This window comes from Phasianus colchicus, chromosome 2, assembly GCF_987193195.1.
Source record: "Phasianus colchicus chromosome 2, bPhaCol1.hap1.1, whole genome shotgun sequence".
NCBI classification, from domain to species: Eukaryota; Metazoa; Chordata; class Aves; order Galliformes; family Phasianidae; genus Phasianus; species Phasianus colchicus.
In genome coordinates this window covers 13930931-13956884 of record NC_143437.1, presented here as the reverse complement: position 1 = coordinate 13956884, position 25954 = coordinate 13930931, and the positions used below count along the sequence as shown (strand labels likewise).

Sequence of the window (25954 nt, the reverse complement as noted above, 5' to 3'; positions counted from 1 at the left end):
AAATCTCTCTTGCAAATTGAGAGTCTGCTTGCTGATTTAAGATTGATTTAAATCAGCAGTTTCTGCTACCTTTTCAAAAATAAAGAGGGGGAAAAAAAACCCACAAAAACTCTTTCTTCTAATGTGAATTTAGTTGTTTGTTTTATAGAAAAGGTGCTTTTTTGTGTAGCAGACAACTACCACGCTTCTGAAGGTTGGCCTTTGCCTTTGGATTCTGCTTACTCCCCTATATATACTGAATGTATTCCTCACCTGCCTATGAGGAAGAAGCTCTGTGCAAGCTGTGGGCAAATTTGCTTTTGGTTAATCAAGCTGTTTGGTGTCAGTACAGCAATTGTGCCACAGAACCAGAAGTAGGTGTTTTTGAAATACTTTCCTCGAAAGTCTGAATTCCATGGAAAAGAAGGTTACTCCAACTGTTTGGGGCATGTGTAACAGCAGGGAGATCCGAAGTAGGGTGACCGGCTAGGTGGTAGACTGAGAATGCTGCACTGTTCTCTTATTTCCTTCTAATAGAGTTTCAAGTCTGTGGATGTTCACAGCAGGCTGCTGTCATTCTGAACAAGGTCACTTCTTGCACTTCAACTACTTAACAGAAATTTTAGGATGAAATCCTATAACTTGCTGTTATGCATAATTGCAGTTGTTTTTAGGAAGACACTTAGATAATTAAGATCATATTATTTAATCTTTATTTTTTTCTCCTTAAAGATAAAAATGTTAGGCCAGATCTTCTTATGGCAGTAATTTCAGTAAATAAATTAATAAAATTTTCATCAGGCATGCATCTGTTCCTTCCTTATTTCACACCTGTCAGGGAAGATATTTTTTCTAACTCTATGCTTTCATATAATTACTTTTTTTCCCGGTATTCATTGAATAATAACAGCTGCCAGTGTTCTGGTCAGTTATAATCATGAAGGTTTCCACACGAGCTAATTTCTGTAGTTAACTTAGGTGGTGATTTTGAAATAATTGTAAGGCCTTACTCTGTTGGCTTTTCTTGTTTTCATTGGACTTGTTTTATTGGGCAAGGAATTCTTCTCATCTCGGCTACCTTTGGTAAAATTGAGGAATAACTCACGATGCCAATGGTGTACAGTTGTAAGTGCATAAAAGCCGTGTTCATGCACTCTATGAGCCTTTGTATCTCTCCATCCACATTTTCAAATAATGAGCCTTTGGAGAAAAGCCAGACTGATACTGAGCATTCTGAAGTACCCATTGCTACCCTGGTTATATTCTGTAGCTTGTTGGCCTTCTGGTGAAAGATAACATTGCTATTGACCTCGTTGTTCATTACTTATATGAAAATTAAGTGCAGTTTTTAATCAAAAAAACTAGTAAATGCACATTAAAAATGAAAAGAAAAAAAAACCTCTGCAACACTATTGTAGAGAAAGGTGGGAAGTGACTTTCTAGCATTCAGTAAACTTAGGATGCAGGGGATGTTTCCAGATGCTTTTACTTTCAGTTAAGGAAGTGCAGTGTAAACTGATGTCCGCAATTAAAAAACAAACAACAAAAAACAAAAATAAAAACGCAACAGTGGTACAGAAACTGGAGCAGTCAGAGTGAAAATAAAGAGAAGATGGTTGCAAGAGAATGTATATTATATAGTTTAGACAAAGAATGAGTTAAGCAGAAAGAAAAAATTGTTACAGCATAGCAAGAAAAAAAACCACAATGGTTTTTACATACACAGAGACATGTAGATGTAGTAGTATTTTATAAGCTGTTTAGCTTTATGGGTAGGATTTCACCTAGCTTTGACTGCCTAAAGCAAGGCGTCTTAGCTATTGGCTTGGCAGTTTCTAAGGTTGCAGAAGAGAATATGACACTTAGGGGAGTGATTCATCTGTCCTGGATTAGACAAATATCCTAAGATAGTGTGTGACTTGTCCTCCGGAGGTGTCTGGCATTTTGCAATCATTAGAGAGTGCTGGACAGATAGCTTGTCTGTGGCACGCAGCTATTGAGTTAGATGAGAGAAAGCCATGCTTCAGCCTTGTGTTCTCTGTAAGCTAACTCTGCAGTTAAGTTGATTTGTAGACCTTCCCTTTTGCAGTTACCACAAGTGCTCTTGTCCGAGGTTTACATATATTCATTTTTTCTTGTTTGTTATTGTTCTAGTTCAAGTAGTTGCTTTTCAAATTTGCACATGAATGTGTGCTAAAAATTACTTGACTTACAATTGCAGTATGTAATCTGTTACTGAATTTTGTTTAACGTTCATTTCATATTATCATGTAAATTAACACTTTGTGATGTGTATAATTTGTATTTGTATAAAAGGAAAATGTTAGGCATTTGTTTTAATTTTAGAATAGCTGAAAAAAGCTGTCTTTTTCTTCCCCAAGAAGAGCAGAGAAAACCTTTACTGAAAGCATTTCCTAATGACAATGTCCATCAGAATTCCATCTGAAACTATTTATTGTCTATGGTCTGCATAAATATTGTAAGAATAAAGGAAAAAAAGATTTCTCTGCTATTTTCACTATAATGGATAAATTTGATCACACTTTTTTGATGAAAAAGATTGCATTTACTTACTGTCGATGAGAAAATGGTTCTAAAAGTTGTAGAACAGCTAGTGACTTCCAGCAGTAGCACAATAGTCACTTTGGCTTTTCAGTAGTTTGTAGTCATGCGTTGCTTATTGACCTTCGCATATGAAATTTTTTGAAGCCTCAAATATGAATACCATTTCTTCTATTATGTAAAGCTCACATAAACGTTAAACAACACACACATCCCTTGCACACTTCTCTGTTGCTGAAAGGAGCTTTCTTTTCACTCCATCGTGCCAGTGTCCAGGCAGCTGTGAGTGTATTGCCATGAGTCCACAGAAGCCCTTCTGCCTCAGGCAGTTGCAGGAACTGGGAGTCTCAGTTCTGCTTCACTCTGTTATTCAGTCTACACAGCCCCTTCATTTCTGTCCTGTCTTCTTCACCCTCCTGTGGCCTTTTCTACTTCATCCTTCCTATTTAGGATTGTGTAGTAGAACTCACAACAGGAATAAGGCTGTATTACTACAGTTCAGATGTATTGTCTCACCTGCTCTCACTTTGCAGCATTATGAAGATCCTGGTCCATATCCTCTATCACCATCATAGGTACTAACATAGCAGCTTTTCCCCAAATCCATCCTTTCTCCAGGACAAACAAGCTGTCCTACAGCTTCTCTCTCCAGGGCCAGTGCTTCTATCCCTGATCATCTCATGCTAGAACATCTCTGCTGAACTTACTCTAGTTTGTTGAAGTTTTTCTTGTATTAGAGGTCTCCAGAACTGTGGTCTAACAAGTGCTAACCAAAATGGGACAATCATCTCCCTTGCTCTCTTAGCTGTGCTCCTGTTAGTACAGCATTTACTGCCATTGATTGATTCTCTTGCTGGGACAGGACACACTGATTCATTGTGCTCTGCTTGCTGCCTGCTGCAAAGACCCCCAGATTTTTTCTGTGGAGCAGCTCCCCAGCTGGCCAGTCCTCCTGTGTTTTCTGCAATTACAGATCTTCCCATGTATGTGATTTGGCATTTGACCTTGGTGAACTGTGGGAGGTTCTTTTCACCTCATCCTTCTGTCAAACTGGTTCTCCAAGTTTGGTGTCATCTGTGAACTTCTCAAGAGTGCTATCTGTGATCGTCTTTATGTCATTGACAAAGGCGTTAAATAGGGCAGATCCCAGGATCCCATGGTACTTGTCAACAGCCTCCAACTAGAATGTAATCCCTTAATCCCACTGCTGTCTACACCTAGCTACCTAGTTGTCTAGCCACCTATGCTTCTCAGGACCTCAATAACATCCCCGCTTGGATTCAGCCTTTCCATCAGCTAATAAACATCGCTTTCTGGTCATCCTAGCATTTACTTTGTACAGGCCTCCTTGTCTCATGGCGTGACTGCAGTCTTGGATTTTCATCACTATGTTATATATGATGGAAATAAATTTAAGTTACAGATTATTTGCTGTTGTTTGTCCCGCCTTCCTATTATGATGAGAGTATGGTACATGCGTATATATTATTTCCTTGCCTACATCCATAGCCTTTGGCATAGACAGGATCTTCCCTCATTCTTCTAATAAGCAGTTCATCTTGCCTTTCATCAAAAACCTTTGTCTCAACATATACCAATTATATTCCTATAAGAACAGAGTGAAACCAGTAACAATGCTTATTGTTGATTCTCACTGATCTCTTAAAGCAATTAAATTAACTAGTCTTTCATTCTTTTGTAACTGAAATGTGAATTGGAAAATAAGTTATGCATGTTGATAGGGTGCAGTATTTAGTTATAGACTCCTAACAGATACAACTATAAATGCACGAGGAAATAAATGAATTGCTGTCAATAACTATCACTCTAGCTGTGTTTTCCTGTTGAAAGCAGGCTGTGCTCATGACAAAAAGCTGAACTGGAAAGAAGTTCACTGTCTCTTGAAAGATGAGCAAAAAGATCTGCGGATCTTTTTTTAAGTTGCCTTTTTTTGTTGTTGTTTTTGTCTAGCATGCTCATTTGGTTTCCTTTTAAACTTGAGAGACAAGCAGAACTTAAATATTTAAGTTACACTTATTAAATAGAACATGGTGAACTCAGGTTTAGCTGTGATGTGGTTGGAGTTGATATTGATTTCCTAATCCATTCTATATCATACTCATCTGTGTAAGTAAGAAAAACAGTACATGAACAGTGTGAGGGATTCATTTTTTACTGGGACCACATTTTGTGAGGGAACAATACAAGATATGTTGAGAGAAATGAGGAAGGAAAGCTGTGTGCCCTGCAGAGGTGTGGTGGAGCCTTCATGTCTGAATTGAATGGTGGAGAGATTTTTCTAATACAGCCCCACCTCCAAGGGGAGCAAAGTCTCATGCAGTAGGGATTGCCTCGATACTCTGATCATCCATTCTGGCATAAGCCGAAAGGAAATACCTAGATGAGTTTCTCAGATAACATGAGGACATTAGCTCATAATAAAGCCTTTGTTTTGTTGAATCTGAGTTGGTTAGTGCTCTAACATTTTAGTGTGAGAATGTAGTCTCAAAAGTTTATTAGAGGTCCTCTGTGAGCAGCTGTTTCTCATGTGTTACTATAAGCCCTTGGTTGGAGAGGGGGAAAGAAGGTAATAGCCACAAAAGAAAAAGCTTGTTAGCACCTATGTCTCACACGCAGAACTGACTTCCCTATTATGTTAGAGCTATTACCCCTTTTTCCTAGAGACTAAGAGTTTCAAGTCGTCATCTTGTATTTATAGTTCTTTACCATCTCAGGTTTTTGGGGCAAGGATTATTGGAGGCCCTTACAGTTATATCCAGTGTTTAATACAGAAACGTTTCTGGTATACTGCAACTGTTAAGCTAAACTTCATTAGAAATATCAAACAGCTTTTCTTGTTAGAGAGCCTGAAGTTTAATTTAAGCAAGGTGCATGATATTTTGTATGTTTGTATGCATTAGCATAACAGGATTCATATACGTAACGTTCGGACTTTATTTATTAGGATTGATGCCTGAGGGCTCTAAGTTATACAGATCTACATTTTGGATGACTCTAATTCTTAAAATGGTGCTTCCTAGCTCTAGAAGTACAGTGCAAGTAGTTATTAAAATCTCAAAACAGTCCCAGGAGATGACAGTATTCCCTGTTGTAAAGATGATAAAACACAAAGGTAAAGTATGTTGTTCAAAGTTCAGTAGCCAAACATTGTCGGATCAGGTGTTCAAACTCATGACTCCTCTTTCTAGGGTGATGTTCAAATCCATTTTGTGTTTTTAGAGCTTTGAAATTTTCTGATGCTTGCTCTGGAAGGCAACTTTTTCATTTAGTTTGGCCCTTGCTGGATATGATACTTAGGGAAAAACAGGGTATTTCACCATCTGTTTTTGTTGTAAGATTCCAAAACTGTATGATAAAAATCTGTACCATTAGTACTGTACAGGCTAACTTGCGGTATGAGTGTGCACATTTCATAAGACAATATTTTCTGCTATTACTTTGCTTGTAGATATCAAGAAAAAGTTTACAGTGCAATGTTTTCCATGGCAAGTATGGAGAATTTTTGGTGGGAATGGGTCTTACTCATAGTGATATAGCTTTGACAGAAGAAAAATGCAGGGAAGAGTCTGGAGTACTTCAGGAGCTGGGTCTGTTCAAGAGCTGTACGTGAAGATGTTATTTTAAGAAAATTTGCTACATAGAGCTACTACAAATGGGTGTAAAAAAAAATAATAATTCTTCTGTTTCAGGTTGAATGATGTCAAATGCTTTGATATCTCTGTTTAGGCACATGGTATCACACAGTGTTTGAGGCTTTTTGGCTTGTGATACTTTTCCAAGTGAAGTGGGAGCACATGTTCCTGGAGGAATTTCAGCACTGGTGTGTGTTTCCTCTGGGAGTGATGGGGATGTCATGTTTTGTCCGGAAGGCAATCTGGAATGAATGCTGTCCTCATTGAGTTTCTTTCTGAATTCTTTGAGTTGAAGACTGTGGAAAAAAATCTGCTTTCTGTCTAAGGGCCTTATGAAAAGGAGGAAGATAATGAGTAACAAAATATTGTGTAGTAAACTCACTGAAAAAGTCTATATCTAGCTTGCTGCTTATCTCAGAAGCATTTCTGCAATCATCATCTCTGAAGCAGTCAGTGATAATTTACATTGTACTTTCAGTATAAAACACATGACACACCTGAGTTTTCTGACACCTTTTCATTTAATGCATCTAAGAAATGTAAATATTATCAGTCTTCAGGATACTATAAAGTGTGATAAGCAAACATGAGTCATTTATGTTCTGATTTCATTTGGAAATAAAATAAATTTCCTTTAGCATTTGACTTGAGTGATTATTTGGAGATTATCAGAGAAATAGTGAAGTCAGTACTTTCTGTTTTAGAGTTACTTATTACATTTTATGCGCATCAGTTTTATAAGAGTATCAACAACTGGGAAACAACTGTGGCAAAAGGCACAAGGAAAGCTTTTGTATGACTGCAGGCACAGTTTGTGTTGCCAAAAAAACACAAGATGCAGTGTCCTCACGCAGAAGCATGTAGAACTACATCTACTCATAGCTTGCTTTCTTTTCAGAAAAAAAAATACAGTGGTAACATCAGTGTGATAAAAACAGCTCTGAAGAAATCATTGAAGAAAATGGAGTCAGGCAAAATTAAGTGTAATGAAATGAATGCTTTTTCAATGGAAAAAAATCCCAATTTTGATTGAAAACTTTAAACTAGCCTTGATAATAATTTTGATCAAAATCGAGAAGATTTAGTGAGATAGAAGCATTTCAAAAAAAGGAAGTGAGTTTTAGTGCTGGCTGCTGGCATTGGTTGATTTATTACCATTTCAAGGTAGTGTTGTCAATATTGCTGTTTTGGAGAGTGGAGAAGTGAAAAGGTACAGGGTGGAAGGATTTCATCAGAGAGTGTGGGTGATGGCAATGGGAAGACATGGAGAAATAATGAGAGAACAAGGACTTCTCTGGAAGGTGTGACAGCTTGCTGTCACACCCCTTGAGCAAGGGTGTAACTCAGATTATTTTCTCTCCTGTGCAAAATGAAGGTAGGGAGAATATGGCAGACGATTGATTTCCCACGTTGATGGAAGTATAAGGTAAATGGGTTGTGTTCACTCTTTTTTTTTTTTTTTGCAATATTGGTCTCTGCCTCTCTCTCTTCTTTCCTCATTGGCTGAATCTCTTACACCAAATCAGTATGAAAAGCGGGCAACAGGAGGAGTTCTGCTGTCTGGATCTTTTGCCCCGAACTCCTCTGCTCACTTGCACGTTCCCATGATCCATTGAATTATCTGCCTTTGTTCTTAGGTTAGAACCTGCTTTCAAGAAACAGTGGAAAGAGCTGTTTTCCTATTATAGAACAGAAGTTAGTGGGGGCGGGCAATGGAGAACCTCTCCTGCTGGCTTCTGGGATTTCTAATGTTCTTAATGGCTTGACACTGAGCCTTGCTCATTCTGGAAGCTGGATGAATTGTCACTGAACCTTGCTCAGTTTGTGCGTTGTGTCCTTCCCTCTCTTTCAAAGGTGAGTGGTCCCTTCTTATATGCTATGAACTGGTTTATGTCTGGGGAATCTTGGCTGTACAGAGTAAGTTCCTGAGCTCCCAGACAATGCTGCTCTTGCAGTAGCTTCAGCTTTGCAGGTTGTGTGTACATCATCTTAACTTCAGAAATTAGGTATATCTCCTCTACTTTTTCTTTCACCTTTCTGGTGTACTTCCATAACCTCATGTTCTTTATTTTACCCATCCTGCTAAGAAACCCTTCTGCTCCATCTTAAAGTATGTCCTTCCCACTTTGCTGTCTACCTCCTTCATTTTTCTAGCCAAGGACCTTACAACCTTCATATCAGCTTTTCTCACTCTACTGTTGTGCATTCCCACAGCCCTGACCTGAGAATGTGGTTCCTGTCTCAAACTTGTGTAGTGCTGGAGGCAGAGGTAAACCAACTGGCTTCACAGGGTATAGCTGCCAACTTCATTTTTGCATGAGGTTGTAGCAAGAGCAGAGCAATTCTAGAGTTTTGCTTATGTGAGGTATCTAGCAAGAGGTGCTGTCTCTGTGACATTTCATATGTGGAATTCAGGAACAGCTCTCATTGATATTACCAGTGTACCACTTAGAAGGGTTTTACGTACCAAACCTTATCAAAACAGAGTTTGATAATTTAAAAAGAAAAAGAAAAAACAAGAAATCTTCCTAAACTTGCCTGAAATTAGTAGCAGTACTTTCAGACTTCTGAATGATCCTAATCAATTTTCTTTTTCTTTCTTTTAAATGAATGGATGTGATTTTCTTGAAATGGGAAAATACTGAAATGTTTTTTAGATTATTGACGTAAGGGCTGCTCCAAAGCTGCTACTGAATCCCAAAGACTCAGTGATTCCTCACACAAGAATACTTACTAGACTGGGACTCAGAAACATTAGAAACATAAGGTAATTCTTGTATGATCCAACAGCTAGAAGTTGAGATGCTCAGATTGTCAAAAGCTCTGCAATGACTATTTCCTCATAAACAATTGGTGAGATTGTGAGAAGAGGTTAAATAAGATTTTCAGAGAACATTTGACATCTAATAATTCTAAGGACAGTCAACTTATTGATTGGTGTTGCAGTCATTCTAACGATTGAGTTGGATAGTCACATTATTCCACAATTCCACAATAGGTATGTATTTTGCAAGCAATTAACAGGCAATGCCTGCAGATGAAGCCATCCTCCTTGCTTTTGTTGTATGGTAAACTTTTAGAAATGGTGTATGTAAAGTTGTGCTTTTTAGTTTAAATTTTAATTGTTTATATTTCAAATTCTGTTGCTGCTTTTCTTTTGAAAGCCAATGGTTTCATCTTTTTTAACTTTGTTGCTAAAATGCATTTTTTATTAAACAAAATGAACAGTTGTGTCGATTAAGTAAAGAACATTTTTTTAATACATCAAAAAAAAATACAATTTATTCCTCACAAACATTAGTAAGCCTTAGTAAGCAGAATGAACGGGTACAGTGCCTTATTTTATTACATATACAAAACATTTCACAGTTTCTAAAATTTCCCCTATAAAAAACAAGGAACAGCTCTTCACTTAAGTCCTATTTTAGCAGTTGTTTTTTCTGTTTAGCACTGTTTTCTTTCATGATTAGAAATCAAGAGGAGAAGTTCCTCGGAAAGCATTGTTTAGAGCTGCTACTGATACCCTGTTCAGCAAAAATGTGCTTTGTGTATGAAAATCAGTAGGAAATTCTCCTGCTTTCCCTGGCACTCCTCAGAATCACTTCTGATTTCAGCCTCTGTTAAATCAATGGCAGAATGCCAATCCACTTCTGTAGAAGTGCAAATTCAAAAGTCCTTGTTTTCCAGCCTGATACTCATTTCATTAAGTTTAATGAAATGTTTCTTTTGGTATGGAGAGTTGGACTGAACTGTCAGTGATACCCTTACTAGTGCCTGTATTTTATTCAGAGAGACTGAATCGTGGTAGCATGAGCTGTTTTTAGCTCTGTGTGAAGTCTGTGAACAAATTAGATGGATTGCTAGTTAATGGGGGGACTTGGTTTTTCTTTTTTTTGTTTTTTTGGTTCGTTTGTTTCTTAGTGAAATACAGTAAATGTAGATCTCTTTATGTGGGAATAAATCCATGTACTATTTACAGACATCCATTTTAAAGAGAAAAATGGGGTCTGAGTATCCAGAAAGACTTAATTAAAAACACATGATATAAAATACACAATATAAAATAAATGCAGCCTATCTTCAGCTTCCCTGTGATCTGAGTAGCTATAAACAAGGGGATCTGGCTGGTCACGCAAGCAGCTTTAGGTCTGTTCTTCTGTTTTCAAAGTATTGCCTGATTTGCTTTTGGATTATGTGTCCGTATATTCTCATGAGAGCTGTTCCCTTACTTGAGCTTGTAAGATTGCAGGTTGGTTTTTTTGTTTGTTTGTTTAAATTTGAAGTGTCCTTAGGGGCCAAAGGTTCATACATCAGTAGCATTGAGATTTTTTTCAATTGTATGATTCAATTGTTTATTGGTATGTGAAAGTACTGGGGTGAAAACATTTCTGTGTTGGAGCTGAGGACCTGGTCTTCACTGTCTCCATCCAGGTTTTCATCAATGTGACCTGGATGAAAAATAGTTTAGTATCATTTCTTCTATGAACGGTGGGTTACTTCCACTGTTTTTAAAAGGTAGAAGCACTGCACACCACTTTTCTTTTTGGCAGCATATATTTCAGTTGCTTTATTTTCCCAGTTATGCTGGATATACCTCCAGTTTCAACTTCCAAATGGTATTTGCAAGGCTGTTTTTTTCTTTAATTTCTTCTAAAGGCCTCTATTGCTTTGTTCACATTGGGAATAATTTGTTTGTGGTCTGTTCTCTATTCAGAAATTGAAACTTCCCTGCCTAGTGAATGAGTAATGCCTTGAATAGACTAGCTGGGATTATTCACAATTTACTGTTTTTTTTTATGCGCGGTTTAAATCCTGTTAAATGTGTAGTGACAGTGTGAATTTGATTTCTAACTCCTTCTCCTCCTCCCCCAAGCTCAGCTGTCAGTCAGGTTTCACGATAGATATTAATTTTTCTGGAGAGTGTTACGCTTTTGTCTTAGGTTTGCTGCCACCTGAACCTGCTCTTCTGAAAATCTGTTGCCAAGCACAAAGGTTACTTGCTGCATTTGTGCTGGCCACCTCTGAAAAGTGGATCTCTGTGAGGTATCTGAATGGATCTGATTCTAGTTACAAGACGTGTACATCAAACATCTTGTCAGACATATCAATATAGGTTTGTGTAGGAAGCTGAATAATGTTTTAGCTAACAGCTAAAATAATGTCATCTGTCCTTAATGCTTTTTTTTTTTTAACAGTATAGAGCCTTTCTTCTACAACTTTGTCATCTTATTACCTCATCTCACATTTGTATTATAACTATCCTAAATCCTGCCAAATTGAATTACTTATTTTTAGCAAATGAAATCATATTTTAATGTTGATGAGTATGGTTTAGTGAAGCAGATGATTGGCAAAAAGAAGTTTTGGACTTCTGTTAGAGAAAGTTGGCATACCATATGATCCATTGCAGAACTGAAAATTGTACTAGATGTAAACAATCACAGAAAAATGCAAATTGATTGTTTGCAACTCTTCCATTCTAGCACAAAAGATTTAATCATCTCAGATGAGATTTTATCCATTGTAGTTTTATAGTAGTGGTTTAAGTAATCAGGATTGAAAGTGAGATTTTAAACCTTTGATGCTGTGAGATATTCCAGTCTTCCAGGAACAACCTTTAATTATTCTAACCACGGTTTGCTTTAGCTTTAAAAATAGCTGTGCCTTTGTAGGCCAGTTCAGATTAAAGAGAAATTCACACTACTGCCCCAAACTGGAATTTAACTCTCCTTCACAAAAACCAAGCCTCTCTGGGCCCCAACCCAAACTGTGACTGAAAATCAATCAAAAGAATATGATATTTATGTGAGGAACAGCATCATGTGATGTGGCGGCTGGGAGATGCAGCTGGAAATGAGGGTATTAGAGTGACAACTCTGCTAATATTGGTGTCAATTGAGTGCCTTTTGGGACCAGAGCTGCCTTGTGAGCTTTGGTAAACCATGTGAAATGCCTGCACCTTGTGTTTTATTGTACTTTCTTCACAGTGGTATTCTGAGGCTTGATTAAGATTTTCCAGTCTCTTCCAGAACTTCAGATGAAAGACATGCACAGAAAACGTAATAAGTAACAGAAATTTATCAACTGAGTTTGACAGAATTAATAGATATTGTAATTATGAAACCAAATGCTTTTTGTAAGCTTTTCACTACGTTTCATCCCTAAAAAGCATCATTATTATTATTATGATAGGATTTTTTAAGAATAATAAATATACATCTGTATATACATTTTGTATTGGGATGTTCTGCATGTGTGTATCAACTCACGCTTTATTGTTTTAGGGATCTGGAGGCTTGGGAGTGTGTGCATTGCTCTAGGCTATATCCACATAAGGGAAATATTGATTAGACTATGTCTGCAGATAATTTCCCATTTCTCTTATAAGCATATGATTGTTTTGAAGTTCCTTTATGTTTTGCAAAGAAAAACATAGAGCTAAAAATTGACTGCTTTTGTATGTATATTTTCCCTTTCAACTTTTGACCTATCCAAGTATTGCTAGTAGAGAACAGAGACACTTGACTGTAGATTACTTTTAGGGCCATTTTACTTACTCCATATATATGGCAAACACAGGGCTGATTAAACCTAACTCAGAAGGGCTGTGTCACCAGTGAAAGAAAATTGTGGCTGGCTTGTATTGTATCAAGAGCTATTGCTATCATGTCATAGTTGCTTTTTTTATGCAAAACAAACAAGAATAACAACAAAAACAACCAACCAAAAACCTCACACCACAACCCAAAAAAAAACCTTCATCACAAAAGATCAGAGGAATAAATGCAAAACAAAATGAAAAGCTAATAATATCTTTTGTGCATGCAGTACCAGTAGTGTACTCTAGTTAGGGACTGAATGTTTTTTCAGGTGAGAGTGATCATTTTTTGGCCCTCTTCTGGATGTGCTCCAACATGTCCATGTAGCTGCTGTGCTAAGGACTCCACATCTGGATGCAGTATTTGAGGTGAGGTCTCACCAGAGCAGAGGGGAAAGATCACCTCCCTTGACCTGCTGGTTGTGCTTCTTTCGATGCAGCCCAGGATATGCTTGGCTTTCTGGGCTGCAAGGACACATTGCGAGCTCAATTTCCAGCTTGCCATCCACCAGTACCTCCTCCTCCTTTTCGGCAGGGCTGTGCCACGTCCTTACATCCCCCTGCTTGTATTGATAGTTTGATGAGCAGGTCCTGGTTCTGCCAAGCCAACTGTTTTATATTTGACCATAAAATCTGTCACCAGGCATTCTTCACAGCATGCTGTCTGATAGGATGTGTATGTCATGCAGAATTAATGTAATCAGTCTTGTTGCCTTGCTTCTTTCTTCTGTTATGATTAAAAAAAAAAGAAGAAAAATTATACACGGTAGAGCACTGTTTATCATAATGCCTTTGTCTTTTTCATCTGCAGAATAGTTGTTTTTTAGCTCTCTCCAAATATCTTATTCTCACTTGCAATACAGTGTAAGCAAATTCTTTCATCATTTCCTAAATGATAATTTCAGACAAATTATAAGTCAAATAAGTCATCTTTTCAAAATTGGCTTGTTTTTTTTTGTTGTTTGTTAGCTGAGGGCAGGGAAGGAAGATCAGTAAAACGGGAGATAACTACTACTGGACAATTTGTTTTCTGTGTTAGTTGAAATTCTGAAGCAGCATGCAGTGATGATCTAGTGTCATATGGTGGTGATATTATTGTGATAATGCAGACACAGGTATTTATTTGCATGATGTTGTAATTGTACAATTGTCCAGGAAGCACAAGCTTTACTGTAAAGCACTTGGAATCCAGGATCTCTATCCTGAGTTCATCACTTTGCTTGCAGGTTTGAGCCACTGCTGAGATTTTAATGCAGTAACTGTGTCCTGTTAAAGTGCTATTGGCTTATTTAAAAATCAATAGAGAGAGGGATGTGGAAGGAGAAGGGCTAATGTGATGGAACAGCTTTCATTGGTAACTGGTCCTTTGGCAGGTTTGCAGAGAGGTTAGTTGTGTGTGAGAACAGCAGATATGAAGGATAATGAATGCTTTTTTTTTTCTGAGGGTTAGCCTTAACCAGAGCAGTGGCAGGCACTGGGTCAACTGGTAAAGTGAGTAAATGGTAGAATACTTGACTTGGGGAGGAAAGATGAATTATTTTCCCATCTTTTGCATTGTCCTTTTTGTCTGTGTTCTGTATGCCATCATGGAGTGCCCTATATTGTAGGGAGAATTATTCTTCAGGTTTTTATAGATGGATCTTGTTTCTCATGTGAAGAATGGCCTACAGAATAGCACTGTCAGAGTGGGCCCAGTTAAGTTTTTGCTTAAGTTTATGCTACATCTATCCTGCAGCTCGCTGTGTGATTACAGGATCAGGAGTTTGAAGTTGCTCCCATCTGCCTTGCTTGGGTAAATGCCAGTAAGGATGCAACAGTGCTAAGGAGATGTTAGCATCACTGGAGAAGCAATGATGTCTGGGTATCCATGTTGAAATACAGCCCTCTGCAGCATCACGCTTGTGGGCCTCACTAGTGTTGGCAGGCTCTCTCTGCACACATGGCAATCCCACCTCCAGCAGCAGCACTAGCTGTACTCAGTGTTAAAGGCTGACAGGCTGATTTGAATACAGACACATTTTCAAGCTCATTTATGCCGTTTGTTTTTCACAGAGAAGATGGGCTGTGTCAAGGGATAACTAGATTAACATTGAGTTTTTTTAAAAAAGATGCTTTTGTTTATTTAAGAATAAGGAAAATGTATTCTTAATAGTTCTACGCAATTGCTTTGTACGGTTTAGATTTGTTGTGAGAAAATAACATCAAATTTAGCTATTGGTAGGTTGTGGGTGATATAATTTGTTTCACCTGGATTTAAATTTTATGGATTACAACTTTGCCAGTCAATATTGAATGTTTTTATTTATTTTACTCCTGTATATAAAGGAGTACAAACCTAAGGATGAAAGCAGTCGTCTTAGTGAAAGTTGGCTTATGTACCCTTCAATAACTGCATTGTGTATTTTAATGATATGAAACTGATAAAGCTGAGATAAATCAATCTTCCAGTGTAGATTAGACTTTGCTTCATGGAAAGGGCTATAACACATAAGTAATAGAGCAAGGACTCATTTAACTTCTTAAATAATTCAAATCTTATAAAACTTTTTTTCTAATACTTTGCTTCTTGTCAGACCCTTTGGGCATTCTGCTGAACAGCTGAGGTAAAACAAGTGTGTCTCAGACATTTGACAGCTACAGTTTTAGTCTACTCTAACTGAAAAACAGCAGAGACGAAAACACCCAGTAAAATACAGAATATTTCTACCTTATCAGTAGTTAGTGTTATTTTTAATGTGCCCTATATGCATCCAGTCAATTAAGGCCTGTAAGCACATATGTTCATGAGCAGTTCTTTTGTGTGGAATTACACATTTGGTCACTTTCTGCATTTCCTCATATTTTTGTTTCAAATTGGTCTGATTTATTTTTAGCTGGGAAGCATTGATGGGAGTGATAGAGATTGAAATTATCTTTCATTCACACAATAACATGCAAGAAAAGTTTAAGATAGTAAAAAATATGACTACAAAATCATGGAAATAGGCCAGTGGTCTGACAGATTGAAAGCTGTAATGAAGAGGCTGTTGTTATTTTTGAAATATATCAGATTTTAAATCAATTATATCTTCCTAATTAGCTGTCCTTCTAATTAAAATAGAATGTTGAATTGCAGTCTCAGTGACATGAAGTTCCAAGAGCATTTTATGGACAAGTGGAAGGCAGCAATTGCATGGGGAAATGGGTGATGTGAGTGGATAGCACAGAAGTGCTGGTAGGGAACAGCACTGGATTGCGAATTGATGAAGAGCAAAGGTTGGCTCAGACACTGCCTGGATACACACTGTTACATTACAGTGAACACAGAAGTAGGGGCACGCAAGACATTTTCCTTTTAAAAATTAAATGAAAGAAAACATGATATGTACCAATTGAGATAAATGAATCAGTTGTGAAGTGCTCATTCTGTTTTGGAACTGTGATATGATGGGTACAGATATACAAATAAAGGCAAAACTGGCCTAATAAACAGTGGTTCATATAATAAGCACCATTTTAATCCTAACTTGCAACTGGAAGATATTTTGCATGTCTGATAACAGCTTTTTTTTTTGTCCCATTTGCTGTGCTTATCAATTGTACAAAGAACTATTCTGACTTCTGGGCAGAGGTGTTGTATTGTTCCCCGTTGAAAGAAATGCAGTAGAACTTTGCTGAAACTTTTGGAAAATCTATAAAATGGTATTTTTGTGCTATGGCATTTGATCAGGGACACTGCCAGCTGAATATGTAGTCACATCTTTGTGATATACAGTGATTTTCATGTCCTATTTCCTTTCAGCAACAAACTTCTATTGAATAAAAAACCTATTCTTGTTCTGCAGGTTATTCATTTTTCTTCCATTTAAAAACAATTTAAATTAATCTCTGATCTGAACAGCAGCTCATGCTGACTGCCTCTTCACATGTGGGTCGACTTATTCGTGCTCTGAGCCAAAAAGTTCTGTCTTTAAGGTATCAAGAATGTTTCTATTCTTTATATAGTCTTCTGTCAATCCTGTTTCTAGTTCTTACCAGTTCAGTAATTTTGATAACTTGAAACCAGTGTGCTGTGGTGATAAAATTTTGTACTTACATATGTTCCTGTTTTTGTACAGAAAGATAACTTGTTAACCTTTTCTTTTTTTTTTCCTTCATCCTTTTTAAGTTATTATTATTATTACTATTTTAATAAAGAGATACTTCTATAGTGACCGGGATGGGAAGGAGCTTGAATTATAATAGCAGATGAATTTGGGAAATATGATGAACAAGGAAGCTGTTGGATAGCTTTTGGTTCTTTAACCAGGCAGACTGTATTTCACATAACAGTTTACATGACAGATAAAGTTAAATAGCATATGGAAACGATCTTTGGATGAAATCCTAGCTCTAAATCAGTGACAAAATTCACATTAATTTTGAAATCATACTCATTGTCTGATTCATAACCAATTCATTTAAAAAATAAAATGCTTGGAAGAAATTCTAGCCTGCAAAAGCCAGGAATGCTGTTTTTTACTTGTAGAGTCTAGGGGGAAAGGAGAGAGTAAGTAAGCAGTGAAAAGTCATCGGTTTTAATGTAAGTGAAAGAAGTCCTCCAAAGAGCTTCATGAGCTGGTTTAATGCAGTTGCACATCTATGGTTTTACATCTCTCATGATACAGTAGTAACAAATATGACCTCACCGATTTCTTTCTGTATGTGATGTCAAATCTAAGAAATTAGAGATGCATGTAATGTGCCTGAAAATGAAAAACAATTTTCTCTGTGAAAGGATGAAATACTTGCTTGACTTTAAAAAGAAAAGTGATGCACTTTCATTTGTGATCCACTTACCCCACAGAGAAACTATATTGTGAATTATTTCATGCATTTTCTCTAAAGTCATTCCATGTAGCTTTGTAAGTAGGTCTGCAAGGGCCAATCCAGTCCAAACAAAATGTCGCATTCCACCTGCTGCACTGGAGGAGACTGGACTATAATATGTGTGAGCAGAGTGACAAGATCACAATGAGTAGTCTAATCTCTTCAGTAATGATCACGGTGAATCCTAAGAATTCCTAAAGAAAAGCATCTTTCTTTTGGTAAGAGTGTGTTTGTAGCTTTTAGAGGTGTAAGTTGTAAGGAAAACAGCGTCTGCATAGACTATCGTCTATGAAATAAAGTAGAAAACCAAAATGTCACAGACTACTTAAAGTTCAGGTAGAGAATTTGTCTTGTCACAATGATAGCAAATATACTTTGAAAATTAAATAAGTTATGTCTCTGAGGTCATTTTCTCTTTTTGTCTTTGTATCACTCTTGTTTTTACTTATTTGCTTTCTTGGAGCCCTGCAAAAAATCAGGATCATGTTCCACACTAATGCTCCCCTGAATGTTCCTCTGTTTCTAGGTCTTGGTTTTATTTAGCTTTCCTGTAGAATAAATTGACTGTAGATTTTGTTCTTCTTTTTACAAATAATTATTTTTAAGCCTTGCTTTTTTCCATGGCAAACCTCATTGAATTGAGGTCAGTCATAGGCTTAAATTATATGTGAGATTGAAGGATCAAGGCTTTTCTGTATTAAAGTATGACTTGTGACATACAACTTCCAAGTAATCTTTCTAGAATGAAATGATTGTATGAGGCTTCAATATGTTGGCTATTCACTATGTCCTCATTATTCCAATATAGAATACTTTGGACAAATCTCTTTTATAAGAGGACAGCTGAAGTACTTGGCAATTCACTCTCCTTCTTTTTTTTTTTTTTTAAATACCAGGTAATCTGATATAGTACTGCAATAATGTCCTTATGATATTTACTTCTATAGAGAATTTCTTGGGAAATGATAGTGCACAGCACTGATCTGTATTTTGTGGCATTTAAATGGTAACCATCACGAAATGAAACAGGGTTAGCATAAAATTTGTGTAGGACTTAATTTATCCAGTGAAATTAATTAGAGCATTTAGTTGCTGAATGACAAATCATTGTTGAGTAGTGAGCTTAGAACAGAATTTTTATTAAAACTGTCCTATTAAACAAAATACAAATTTTAACTGTTTACATCTTTTAATTCAAATGCTTGCATAAAGCTTTATGCTTGGCTCTCTCCATGTTTGCATTTTTCCTTCATAAATTGCAGTTCTTTGTTTCTTTAATATTATAATTTATTTATATATGCATTTGAATATTCTCAAATACATCAAACTATATAGTATTTTAGCTTTTATTGTTGATACTAAAAATGTTTAAATTAATGTTTTGAAGAGCTGACCTTTTATTTCCCTTCCATGGTATATTTAATCTCTGCATACATTTTTATTCAGTTCTAAACATTATCATTTGACTGCAGTGTGACATCACGTATTTCTGTACATGATCATGAACTCTTACTCAAATATTAAGCTTCCAATGGTGAAACCATTACTATTCCAATAACATATAAAAACATCCAAGGCCCCTGGATCACATGTAGCTTCCCAAGGAAATGACTTTTAAAATGGGAAGTGTGGCATAAAGTTTAGCAGGAGATCCATGAGTACTGTGTTGTTACAGAAGCATCTTATACTTTGTGGTTTAAAATGGAAATATTAATTGGATGTTTGAGCTCCATCCCAAAGCGGTCCTCACAGACTGCTCATCCTGGCAGCGTCTGTGTCATAGGCTTCTCTCAGAAGGAATAATCATTTCATGTAAAAAATGTATGACCCTTGGATGCTTCTTCTTGCTGCCCTGATTAAAATCATAGTCTCTCTGTTATTTTTGGTTGAAATGTTAATGAAAACATAGCGATGATCAATTCCTTTTTGAGAACTGAATATAGATAGCATAGTCCAAATCAGTGGCCCTCCTTGTTTCTATAAGGTAAGTATTTGTCCAAGTAACAGATTACAAAGCCAGAATTGTGATTATGCAGAGTTGAATCCATTCACATTAGAAGAGAAGAATTTGAGGAAGAAAAATATTAGGTAGTGATAAGTTTGAATATTAAATGGCATCATTGCATTAACTGATGTAGCAGACATCAAAAACCTTATAATAAGCTTATAATTACTACAGGCTTTCTGTATGAGAGCTTACTCGAAGGTAACTTCTTAATATGATATAGTGGATACCTGATAATAGATGGCATTCGTGTAGCAGATGTGTCATTTGTCCTTTGAGAATCTCATACAGGCTTATAAGTAGAGGTGATACCTTGTAGACCTGGGAAGTCCATGTAGAACCTTACCATAAAACATGTTTTATGTGCTACTGGAGAACAAACATCAGGATACGGCTGCATTGTGGTGAGGCTTTAATAATTCAAGACAATTGAAGCTCTGGTGAACAAATGATTCCAGTGTTGTTGCCATGTGCTGAAGAAAACTGATGGAGTCAGTAAAATATTTTAAAAATATGTATGCTAAAAAGATCGAAGGCAGTGGGCCAGTAAGAGTTTCTGTTCATGTATTAGAAATTTTAACCTAATTTGTTTAAAAACGAAAAGAGTAATGATAACAAAGCAACTTGTGTCACTGAAATCTGCATATGGTATCTACAAGTGAATAACTTGTGCAAATACAGAAGTGGGGATAAAATGAGTGAATAGGAAAACTGAAGATAGAATTTTGTTGGAAAAATACAGTTAGTTACTCTTTCCTGTCATTATCTTTCACTTAAGAAGGAGCAGTGTTTCTTCTTTGAGAAAGTCTCTTCCATTGTTTCATTAGCAAAAAAACCCCAACAATAACCAAAAAAACAAACCACGTGATCTATATATAGATGTCACGGTAGATTCTCTATTTCTATCAGCATGAGCTGAGAATGGACGATTACTGGTCTCCAAAATATCTCATTATGCTCTTATGCTGCAGGGGAGTTATAATCAGAGTCAATGTATTCTTTTTTCATTCAAATCTTTTGTGAGAGAAGGATATGTAGAAGAAAATCTTGTTTTATTTTCAGTTATGAAGAAAAAAGAGAAAATATCAGGCAGAGGAAAGATACATGCAAAATATATTGCTTATTTTGAGATAAAACTACTTTGCTCTGACTTTATGTTGTCACAAACTTTTTATGCTGTTGAACTGCCAATATCTAAATATCTTCAGAAATCATTTTGCAGCTAGATGGAGGCCAACTTTTTCTGTTTTCAAGTTTAATTTTTTAGAACACAAAGTGAATTTTTGAGGAAAAGTCAGTTGGTATTTCTGCTTAATTATTTTGATTGGAATCCTCCACAGAATTGTGCTAGTCAGAGCACGCAGATCTTCAGCAAGTAAAAATGAAGTTTTTGCTAGCTGCCAGCTACCTAAGCTTAGTGCTTATTTTCTATGTCGCCTGTGTATTTCTCCCTTCAAGCACAAAATATTTGGGTCCATTCACAAGAGCTCTCCACATGTGGGGATTTACTTATGGTGTGACTGCTGCGTGGTGGCAATTTTCTATCACTCTTGAATCACTGCTGCAGGAGTCAGGGCTGTCTCCAGCAACTAATGATAGGTTTCATCAAGCTGAATAAAGCAACTACTGTTACAATATTTTGTCTTTTTCTTTATGTTCCTGTCACATCCTGTCTTGCAGAAGCTTCTTGTTTACTTTCTGTGGCAACCATGGGCTTCTGCTTCATCAGTCTGCAAACCTTTATAATTGGGCATAGGTCATTCGGTATTTTTCTTCAAATGGCATGTGGTTTCAGAGATCTTCCACATACTTATAAATTGTTCTAAAGTGAATGGAATAAATAATATAAAAGATTCAGTACAGTGCTGTAGGAAGGAGGAGGAGAAATGTGTGACTATCATTTCAAGAAAGTAAATTCTCATAAGCTCCTACAGTGTGAGTCTACAACAAACTTGTTGCTGGGCACGTTGGCTAGATGTATAGATTTACAACATGAATCTTTGCAAAGAGGCATGTAGAGAGTTGCATGCCAAAAACAGATGGGCATATACATCTCCAGAATCCTAGGACCTGTTGAATAGAGGGATGTGGCCTTCATCCCACAGTTAGTGTTGTGGCAGTCGCTGAAGAAAGTGGCTGTGGGAAAACACATAAGCTTCTCTCATACCTCGGTCTTGTGCAGTTTAAATTCTTGCAGTGATGCAGTGATCTCTAGAGTTGGTTTGTTCAGCTAATAAGTTAATACTAGTATCAGGCAGTTGAGCAAGTGCATTTACCAGAACTGTTGGCATTCAATAACCACTCTGTACTTACAGCTGCTTTTAACATGCTTCATCTATTCAGATGAAAAGCCGCACAAAGAGGAATGCTTTGAGGCTATAGCTAGAGGAAATGTGAAGGGAAACTAAGCTAAAAGCAGAAGTAAGTACCTCTATCCATGAAGAGCCCTTGCCCTGTACCATTTAGCGGTTCCCTTCTCCACTTCAGGAACCTCTGTCTATTGGTGTCAGTGCAAGTCTCCCCATTGACTAACGTGAGTGCAGATTTCACACTAAGCGTATAGAGTGGCCAAGTCATTGACTGATGAACACGTACACCAGTACTAATAGAAAGTTCCTTGACTCAACAGAGAAGTAGAAATTGCAAAGTCCATCAAATAAGTAACTTCTGGTTGATTTCCATTTGTTGTGCTAGCTGTGGTACATTACTGTATGCTGGTTCTTAAAAATCTCACCATTATGAATGCTGTCTGTCTTCTCCATTCATTTGTGACTTTTACTGCTCCTGTTATGACCCTCTCTAGAAGTCAAGGTTTCTTACTGTTGTAAAGCAGTTTGAAATTGCAGCCCTCAAGTCCTTTAAAACATTAATCCCTAGTTCCAGATTTTGTCAATTCTGGCTACAGTTAGTGTGCTGCAGTTAAAGCACACCTAAGGCAGCACTTGAAGAAAAAGATTAATAATTCTGGATTGCATGAAATCAGAATGTGAAAATGCAGGTTCATGTTGTATTGCTTTGGGTGTAATGCTTTTTTTCTTTAAGTGAATTGTTTCTCCCAACTCTATTGCTTTTTTTCCTCATTCCACTGTTATTTGCTACTTCCTCAACAGTGCTCATGTATCTGTCAGTCTGAAGTGTAACAGTGAACTGAGTTCAGAAAATAAGGGGAAAAAAAGGAAGGGTAGAGGTAGAATTTTGTAGTTTTTTGTTGTTTTCTTCTAAAATCATTGAGTCCTCATAAAAAGCTGCACAGATCAGTAGGACAACAGCAGGCTGTCAGTTTACTTAATTCTGCACAAAATGTGGTGGGAGCTCCTTAAAATGTCTTTGCCAGTGGGAAATTTTAGTGGTCAGCATAGATTGCACCCAGTGAAGCAGTGTCTCTAAAGCATCAATATTCCTTGTGTAACTCCTATGTTCCATTTGTAATTCTTGTGTATGTTCTGAAAAGTTTAGAGGAAGCTCATGTCTCTATTATTAAGGGGCTTGAACATGGATAGCCACCCCCCCTGCCTTCTCAGTTTGCCCGTTCCAGGATTTTTAATTTGCTTTTTTCTAAGAACATGAATTCTACTTGGTGCCAAATTTAGGCAGACTTTATCATGTGCATTTATAAACTTGATCTGGCCTGAAGTACTTCACTGTAATGAAAACTATCAAGGCCAGTATTCCTCAAGGAGAGAGAACAGCAGTGCTGTTCCTTGTTCTCTTCTTTCCTCACCCAACAGCGTTGTTGTGAATTTCTTATTCCAGATCATCCAGAGGCCCTTCTGTTACGGCAGGAATTACAGCTCTGCCTGGAATTCTACTGCTGTACTTCTGCTCACAAATATTGTGCCTCAGCTACAATAATATCCCAGTTTTTAGCATACTGTACAGTTGACTAGCTACAGTGGGGACCAGAAAGATTTTGTATTGATGGTTTTCACAGCTGTTTGATCTAAAGGTTACTTTTACTGTGTTCTCTTTTGTAATAACTGAATGTGCTTGAGTTTGTAGAAACAAACAGAAAATGTTTGCTGTTCTAATCCCTCCCCTCTCCTTTCAGTGACTGTTCCTGGTCACATGCTGGCACTGCCATTCACATCTGAGTGGGTGGTTATCTGTGCGTATAGCCTCTTCTTCTCGTCTCTTTATCGATGCAGCTCTTCAGGAGCAAGGTTTACTGAGTGCAGTGCGAGATGCAGAGGCCTCAGAGTGGGAAGCAGGACCTCTCACCAGGCAGCCATGCATTTGCTCTTCTTGGGGACATTTATTTATTTATTTTGTGACTTGAGCTTTGTGTTAGGCTTAAGCAAGCAGAAGCAAAGGGAGGGTCTGCATACATCCGCAGCAATAGTAAAAGGGAATTTACTGCCTGTCAGAATGGCTAGTGGCTGGCGGATGGTCCGTTCTCAGGTCGAGCTGTGTGGGTTTTGTTCTTTCTGATTCCCTTTGAGCTCTGTGCTGGTAAGGGCACTGAAATTAGGAACAGCATGTGGCAGGGGCAATTCTCTCTGTGCTGAGCTAGATTGATTGTGCCATTTGTATGTTTGCTGTGATGATGATTTCAGAGGGATAAAAAAAAAAAAGATAACTTGTACAAATGTTTTAAATAACAAAGGGTGTATCTAATCCTACAATGCTGTAATTGACATCTAGCTGTACATGACTACAGAGTAGCAAATAATTAGCATGAATATCAGTATTATGAAGGGCCCAAGAATGGTTCTGTGTTTTTAACTTGGTATGGAATTTACGTGGTTGAGTCCTGGCATACACAGAATACTCAGCTGGGTGCAGTATGGCGATCTATGAATTACACAACATGATTTAAAGCTCAGCTTCACAAAAACAGGATAAATTAATTGTTTTATGTATATCAGTCCAGCTATGTGGTTATGGACTCAATTATGTACTTACAAACTGAAATTTATCCTGTACTTCCACTCTGTTATTGTTGATCAAGGTAATCGTATACTTAATTTATTACCCTGTAGCTGTGTGCATAATTCCCATTTGACAGTCCATGTGACAGCTTGTTGAAACAGGCTCCAGACTGCAATTAGCACTATGTGATATGGTTAGGCCTCAGTGCCACCTCTTGTGAAATATTTATCAATATTGCCAATTGGATGCTTATTTATAATGTGCTTGTTTCTTTTTTATTACCTTGAGAGAAACAAGATTTGTAGGAGCAGATGAAACATCTTTCATCTGGCTAACTGATGAGACTTGCAGACAAGCTTTTGGACACAAACTCTTTCCTAGGTCTATGAAAAATAGGCCTGATAATGCCAAATTGATCATCTATTTATTCTGCCCACCAGAAAGATTTGTGGCAATGATGGTTACTGTTCTTTCCTTGAAGAAGACTCACTGAAGACCACTTGTGAAGCAGGGGTAGTAGTCACATAGAATGAAGGTCTAAAGATTATATAAAATTTCCTTTCTCTTGCTCCTTCTCATGGAAGCTCTGCTGAGATCTTTCTTCAGTGAATGGTGCTAGAAGCAGTTGCATTTTTGTGTCTCAATTGCATACAAGCACAAACTTGCTTCTTTTGGAGTGAGTGCACAGGAGAATCAGATTTCAAAATGGCTGTTAGAACCCTGACAAAGAAAGCTTTTCTTACCCTTGGTAGGCTCACTGCGTGTTGCCTAATATGGGAATCCTTTTCATACAAGATCAGGTGATTTCTTTGCCGTGTTTCTATTTACAGAAAAGTTTCAGGTAAAATTTCTAATGTCACCTGGTGTTAGTGGAGTTTATCAGCTTTGTTTTGGATCTGGAGTGGAGTGTATGTTGCTGCAGTCCATTAATAGATTTCCTTATGGTGATGGTGTGATACCATGTGGCTTTGAAGATCCTTAAAAATATTAGAGTTTATTACCCCTTAACTCAGAGCATTGCTGATGCTTTTCCTGAGGTAAACAGGCTTCATCATAAATAATTGTTCTATTTTTTGGCAGACCTCAGAAAATAGTGTGAAATTTTCATTTGTGCTTCTCTGAAAAATTTCAGAAGTTATTATCACGTAGTGTAGACTGCAGAGCATGGAGAATATGAACAACCCCTTGATGTTAAATCAAATCGAGAGTTTGTATTTGCCTGGCACTTGGCTTTTCTAGGCGCTTGGTTGACGGCAAGCTGGCTGGAATTTCACTTGCATTAGACACGGGCAGTCTTTGCTTATTTAAAGGCAGGAAAAAGAAGCAACAGGTCATTTCAACTCCTGCTAATGTGTTATGGTTGTCAGACGCATATCTAACTCAGCTCTTGTGGATTGTTTTGTGAGTTAACGTAAAGGTAGAGTTTTAACTCTTGATTTC

General features: G+C 37.2%; 1 protein-coding gene across 12 annotated transcripts in view; it reads left to right on the top strand.

Moving 5' to 3' along the window:
• The window catches only part of PLCB4 (phospholipase C beta 4), a 201971-nt gene that overhangs the window by 42944 nt on the left and 133073 nt on the right, over window positions 1-25954 (top strand). Inside the window, exon 1 of one of the 12 annotated variants that reach the window (XM_090134831.1) lies at window positions 7886-8048. The exons of the other annotated variants lie outside the window; for them this stretch is intronic. The gene's annotated coding sequence lies outside the window, so the exon portion shown is untranslated. Of the gene's footprint in view, window positions 1-7885; window positions 8049-25954 lie in introns of those variants that run through there. 12 annotated transcript variants of the gene reach the window in all.